We start from the raw sequence: 7,386 nt of genomic DNA, 5'->3' as shown, positions 1-7,386 counted from the left end.
TCAAATAAGCAAAGAGAAACGACAGTCCATCATTACTTTAAGACATGAAGGTCAGTCAATCCAGAACATTTCAAGAACTTTGAAAGTTTCTTCAAGTGCAGTCGCAAAAACCATCAAGTGCTTTGATGAAACTGGCTCTCATGAGGACCGCCACAGGAAAGGAAGACCCAGAGTTACCTCTGCTGCAGAGGATAAGTTCATTAGAGTTAACTGCACCTCAGATTGCAGCCCAAATAAATGCTTCACAGAGTTCAAGTAACAGACACATCTCAACATCAACTGTTCAGAGGAGACTGTGAATCAGGCCTTCATGGTCGAATTGCTGTAAAGAAACCACTACTAAAGGACACCAATAAGAAGAAGAGACTTGCTTGGGCCAAGAAACACGAACAATGGACATTAGACCAGTGGAAATCTGTCCTGATGAGTCCAAATTTGTGATCTTTGGTTCCAACCGCCATGTCTTTGTGACACGCAGAGTAGGTGAACGGATGATCTCTGCCTGTGTGGTTCCCACCATGAAGCATGGAGGAGGAGGTGTGATGGTGTGGGGGTGCTTTGCTGGTGACACTGTCAGTGATTTGTTTAGAATTCAAGGCACACTTAACCAGCATGGCTACCACAGCATTCTGCAGAGATACGCCATCCCATCTGGTTTGCGCTTAGTGGGACTATCATTTGTTTTTCAACAGGCCAATGACCCAAAACACACCTCCAGGCTGTGTAAGGGCTATTTGACCAAGGAGAGTGATGGAGTACTGCATCAGATGACCTGGCCTCCACAATCACCCGACCTCAACCCAATTGAGATGGTTTGGGATGAGTTGGAATGCAGAGTGAAGGAAAAGCAGCCAACAATTGCTCAGCATATGTGGGAACTCCTTCAACACTGTTCGAAAAGCATTCCTCATTAAGCTGGTTGAGAGAATACTAAGAGTGTGCAAAGCTGTCATCAAGGCAAAGGGTGGCTACTTGAAGAATCTCAAATATAAAATATATTTTGATTTGTTTAACACTTTTTTGGTTACTACATGATTCCATATGTGTTATTTCATAGTTTCGATGTCTTCACTATTATTCTACAATATAGAAAATAGTAAAAATAAAGAAAAACCATTGAATGAGTAGGTGTGTCCAAAATGTTGACTGGTACTGTATATATATATATATATATATATACAGTGGGGAAAAAAAGTATTTAGTCAGCCACCAATTGTCCAAGTTCTCCCACTTAAAAAGATGAGAGAGGCCTGTAGTTTTCATCATAGGTACACGTCAACTATGACAGACAAATTGAGATTTTTTTTCTCCAGAAAATCACATTGTAGGATTTTTAATGAATTTATTTGCAAATTATGGTGGAAAATAAGTATTTGGTCACCTACAAACAAGCAAGATTTCTGGCTCTCACAGACCTGTAACTTCTTCTTTAAGAGGCTCCTCTGTCCTCCACTCGTTACCTGTATTAATGGCACCTGTTTGAACTTGTTATCAGTATAAAAGACACCTGTCCACAACCTCAAACAGTCACACTCCAAACTCCACTATGGCCAAGACCAAAGAGCTGTCAAAGGACACCAGAAACAAAATTGTAGACATGCACCAGGCTGGGAAGACTGAATCTGCAATAGGTAAGCAGCTTGGTTTGAAGAAATAAACTGTGGGAGCAATTATTAGGAAATGGAAGACATACAAGACCACTGATAATCTCCCTCGATCTGGGGCTCCACGCAAGATCTCACCCCGTGGGGTCAAAATGATCACAAGAACGGTGAGCAAAAATCCCAGAACCACACGGGGGGACCTAGTGAATGACCTGCAGAGAGCTGGGACCAAAGTAACAAAGCCTACCATCAGTAACACACTACGCCGCCAGGGACTCAAATCCTGCAGTGCCAGACGTGTCCCCCTGCTTAAGCCAGTACATGTCCAGGCTTGTCTGAAGTTTGCTAGAGTGCATTTGGATGATCCAGAAGAGGATTGGGAGAATAGCATATGGTCAAATGAAACCAAAATATACTCGTCGTGTTTGGAGGACAAAGAATGCTGAGTTGCATCCAAAGAACACCATACCTACTGTGAAGCATGGGGGTGGAAACATCATGCTTTGGGGCTGTTTTTCTGCAAAGGGACCAGGACGACTGATCCGTGTAAAGGAAAGAATGAATGGGGCCATGTATCGTGAGATTTTGAGTGAAAACCTCCTTCCATCAGCAAGGGCATTGAAGATGAAACGTGGCTGGGTCTTTCAGCATGACAATGATCCCAAACACACCACCCGGGCAACGAAGGAGTGGCTTCGTAAGAAGCATTTCAAGGTCCTGGAGTGGCCTAGCCAGTCTCCAGATCTCAACCCCATAGAAAATCTTTGGAGGGAGTTGAAAGTCCGTGTTGCCCAGCGACAGCCCCAAAACATCACTGCTCTAGAGGAGATCTGCATGGAGGAATGGGCCAAAATACCAGAAACAGTGTGTGAAAACCTTGTGAAGACTTACAGAAAACGTTTGACCTGTGTCATTGCCAACAAAGGGTATATAACAAAGTATTGAGAAACTTTTGTTATTGACCAAATACTTATTTTCCACCATAATTTGCAAATAAATTCATTAAAAATCCTACAATGTGATTTTCTGGATTTTTTTTTCTCATTTTGTCTGTCATAGTTGACGTGTACCTATGATGAAAATTACAGGCCTCTCTCATCTTTTTAAGTGGGAGAACTTGCACAATTGGTGGCTGACTTAATACTTTTTCCCCCCACTATATATATATACAGTGGGGAGAACAAGTATTTGATACACTGTCGATTTTGCAGGTTTTCCTACTTACAAAGCATGTAGAGGTCTGTAATTTTTATTATAGGTACACTTCAACTGTGAGAGACGGAATCTAAACAAAACAAAAAATCCAGAAAATCACATTGTATGATTTTAAAGTAATTAATTTGCATTTTATTGCATGACATAAGAATTGATACATCAGAAAAGCAGAACTTAATATTTGGTACAGAAACCTTTGTTTGCAATTACAGAGATCATACGTTTCCTGTATGTCTTGACCAGGTTTGCACACACTGCAGCAGGGATTTTGGCCCACTCCTCCATACAGACCTTCTCCAGATCCTTCAGGTTTCGGGGCTGTCGCTGGACAATACAGACTTTCAGCTCCCTCCAAAGATTTTCTATTGGGTTCAGGTCTGGAGTCTGGCTAGGCCACTCCAGGACCTTGAGATACTTCTTACAGAGCCACTCCTTAGTTGCCCTGGCTGTGTGTTTCAGGTCGTTGTCATGCTGGAAGATCCACCCACGACCCATCTTCAATGCTCTTACTGAGGGAAGGTTGTTGGCCAAGATCTCGCAATACATGGCCCCATCCATCCTCCTCTCAATACGGTGCAGTCGTCCTGTCCCCTTTGCAGAAAAGCATCCCCAAAGAATGATGTTTCCACCTCCATGCTTCACGGTTGGGATGGTGTTCTTGGGGTTCTACTCATCCTTCTTCTTCCTCCAAACACGGCGAGTGGAGTTTAGACCAAAAAGCTCTATTTTTGTCTCATCAGACCACACGACCGTCTCCCATTCCTCCTCTGGATCATCCAGATGGTCATTGGCAAACTTCAGACGGGCCTGGACATGCGCTGGCTTGAGTAGGGGGACCTTGCGTGCGCTGCAGGATTTTAATCCATGACGGCGTAGTGTGTTACTAATGGTTTTCTTTGAGACTGTGGTCCCAGCTCTCTTCAGGTCATTGACCAGGTCCTGCCGCGTAGTTCTGGGCTGATCCCTCACCTTCCTCATGATCATTGATGCCCCACGAGGTGAGATCTTGCATGGAGCCCCAGACCGAGGGTGATTGACCGTCATCTTGAACTTCTTCCATTTTCTAATAATTGTGCCAACAGTTGTTGCCTTCTCACCAAGCTGCTTGCCTATTGTCCTGTAGCCCATCCCAGCCTTGTGCAGGTCTACAATTTTATCCCTGATGTCCTTACACAGCTCTCTGGTCTTGGCCATTGTGGAGAGGTTGGAGTCTGTTTGATTGAGTGTGTGGACAGGTGTCTTTTATACAGGTAACGAGTTCAAACAGGTGCAGTTAATACAGGTAATGAGTGGAGAACAGGAGGGCTTCTTAAAGAAAAACTAACAGGTCTGTGAGAGCCGGAATTCTTACTGGTTGGTAGGTGATCAAATACTTATGTCATGCAATAAAATGCAAATTAATTACTTAAAAATCATACAATGTGATTTTCTGGATTTTTGTTTTAGATTCCATCTCTCACAGTTGAAGTGTACCTATGATAAAAATTACAGACCTCTACATGCTTTGTAAGTAGGGAAACCTGCAAAATCTGCAGTTTATCAAATACTTGTTCTCCCCACTGTGTGTATATATATATATATATATATATATTACACATCTATAAGCATTATTGCATTTTTAATGGCTTCTTTAACATATATTAAATACATAATGCAGCAATTTAGAAAATTGCTTTGCTGTTCTTTCTGTGTTGTCTTTGATAACTAGGTCTACAGTCATTACCAGAGAAAAATGTTTACATTTCTGTGGGGATTTGATTGTAAGGACAAACTTCTAAAGAACTAGGCCAATGACACAGTATAACTTTAATTTGCATGATTCAGCATCAACACATTAAACACTGCAAAGAACCAAATGCTAATTTTAGTACAGCGTAATTTACACTGTTTCATTTTCGTAGTCTGATGGTTGTGAAAGAGAGAGAGAGACAAAGACAGAAAGAGACAGAGAGGAAGAGGGAGAGAGATGGGGGAGAGAGAGGAGAGAGAAAGAGAGGAGAGACAAACATAGAGAGAGAAAGAGAAGAGAGAGAGAGAGAGAGAGAGAGAGAGAGAGAGAGAGAGAGAGAGAGGGGGGGGGGAGCGAGAGATGTTATGATCTCTGAATGATCTGGAGCAAATTTCTAAGGGAGCAGTATTTTCAGATACTGTGCCAGTTCAAAAGGTATCAAAATGACATCTGAGGAGTAAACCTTCAACATCATGTCAGGAGTATATCTTCAACATCATGTCAGGGGTATATTTTCAACATCATGTCAGGAGTATAACTTCAACATCATGTCAGGAGTATACCTTCAACATCATGTCAGGAGTATACCTTCAACATCATGTCAGGAATGTACCTTCAACATCATGTCAGGAGTATATCTTCAACATCATGTCAGGAGTATACCTTCAACAGCATGTCAGGAGTATATCTTCAACATCATGTCAGGAGTATACCTTCAACATCATGTCAGGAGTATACCTTCAACATCATGTCAGGAGTATACCTTCAACATCATGTCAGGAGTATACCTTCAACATTATGTCAGGAGTATACCTTCAACATCATGTCAGGAGTATACCTTCAACATCATTTCAGGAGTATACCTTCAACATTATGTCAGCAGTATACCTTCAACATTATGTCAGGAGTATATTTTCAACATCATGTCAGGAGTAAACCTTCAACATCATGTCAGGAGTATACCTTCAACATTATGTCAGGAGTATATTTTCAACATCATGTCAGGAGTAAACCTTCAACATCATGTCAGGAGTATACCTTCAACATCATTTCAGGAGTATACCTTCAACATCTTGTCAGGAGTATATCTTCAACATCATGTCAGGAGTATACCTTCAACATCATGTCAGGAGTATACCTTCAACATCATTTAAAAAAAAAAATTTTTAGTAGACGCTCTTACCCAGAGCGACTTACAGTGTGCATACATTATTTTATCGAACCCACAACACTGGCGTTGCAAACGCCATGCTCTACCAACTGAGCTACATCCCCTGCCGGCCAAATCCCTCCCCTACCCTGGACGACGCTGGGCCAATTGTGCGCGCCGCCCCATGAGTCTCCCGGTCGCGGCCGGCTACGACAGGGCCTGGATTCGAACCAGGATCTCTAGTGGCACAGCTAGCACTGCGATGCAGTGCCTTAGACCACTGCGCCACTCGGGAGTATACCTTCAACATTATGTCATGAGTATAGCTTCAACATCATGTCAGGAGTATATAGCTTCAACATTATGTCAGGAGTATATACTTTCAACATTATGTCAGGAGTATACCTTCAACATTATCTCAAGAGTATACCTTCAACATTATGTCAGGAGTATACCTTCAACATTATGTCAGGAGTATACATTCAACATTATGTCAGGAGTATACCTTCAACATTATGTCAGGAGTATACCTTCAACATTATGTCAGGAGTATATCTTCAACATTATGTCAGGAGTATACTTTCAACATCATGTCAGGAGTATACCTTCAACATCATCTCAGCAGTATAACTTCAACATCATGTCAGGAGTAGACCTTCAACATCATGTCAGGAGTATAATTTCAACATTATGTCAGGAGTATACCTTCAACATCATGTCAGCAGTATAACTTCAACATCATGTCAGGAGTATACCTTCAACATTATATCAGGAGTATACTTCAACATCATGTCAGGAGTATACCTTCAACATTATGTCAGGAGTATATCTTCAACATCATGTCAGGAATGCACAGTGAGGCGAACGACCTGAATATGATTTGGGAGATGGAATGCTGTGTCAGTCAGAAGAGGATCACCTAGGGCTGGATTTACTAAGCCTTTGCACCTGTTATTTTCAGAATGCAATAAAGATGAAAACATACAAGTTTACTTTTACACTTGATCTGATTCTCAAGATGTGATTCCTCATCTTGTTTCTGCTCTACGTTTTACGTTTGATTCCTTTAAGAAACTAACAGGCGCAAACTTTGATATACTAGCACTTGATCTGATCCACAGTCTCAATTCCAAACAGCCTTGGTATCATAACAAAGATATAGTTGACAATAAAGAGACATTTACCTTCTAGGTTTTATCATTTCACTCTCTGAGGCACAACTCTGACCACATTCAAATCCATAAAGCTGGGAAAGTAGCAGAAAGTTGTAGCATGACTGTGTCAAAGCTCTTCTATGGACACCTATGGCTTCTTGAACCCTGAGGTCTTTGTTGCGGTTGAGAGGTTTTGCTTTCATCCCACACTGTAAACCAATCATCAGCCTCCAATAATTATCCTTTGTGAACTTGGCTCTTTAAGAGACTAATCATACCAGACTACTCTCACAGATAATGGAGGACGGCATAAAGAATCACAGGATCTTGATCCAAACCAATCAGGTTTCAGGACTGGTCATTCAACTGAGACTGCTCTTCTCTGTGTCACGGAGGCTCTCCGCACTGCTAAAGCTAACTCTCTCTCCTCTGCTCTTGTCCTTCTAGACCTGTCTGCTGCCTTTGACACTGTGAACCATCAGATCCTCCTCTCCACCCTCTCCGAGCTGGGCATCTCCGGCGCGGCTCACTCCT

Source organism: Coregonus clupeaformis, unplaced genomic scaffold (assembly GCF_020615455.1).
Source record: "Coregonus clupeaformis isolate EN_2021a unplaced genomic scaffold, ASM2061545v1 scaf0277, whole genome shotgun sequence".
NCBI classification, from domain to species: Eukaryota; Metazoa; Chordata; class Actinopteri; order Salmoniformes; family Salmonidae; genus Coregonus; species Coregonus clupeaformis.
Note: the sequence above shows the minus strand (reverse complement) of the source record.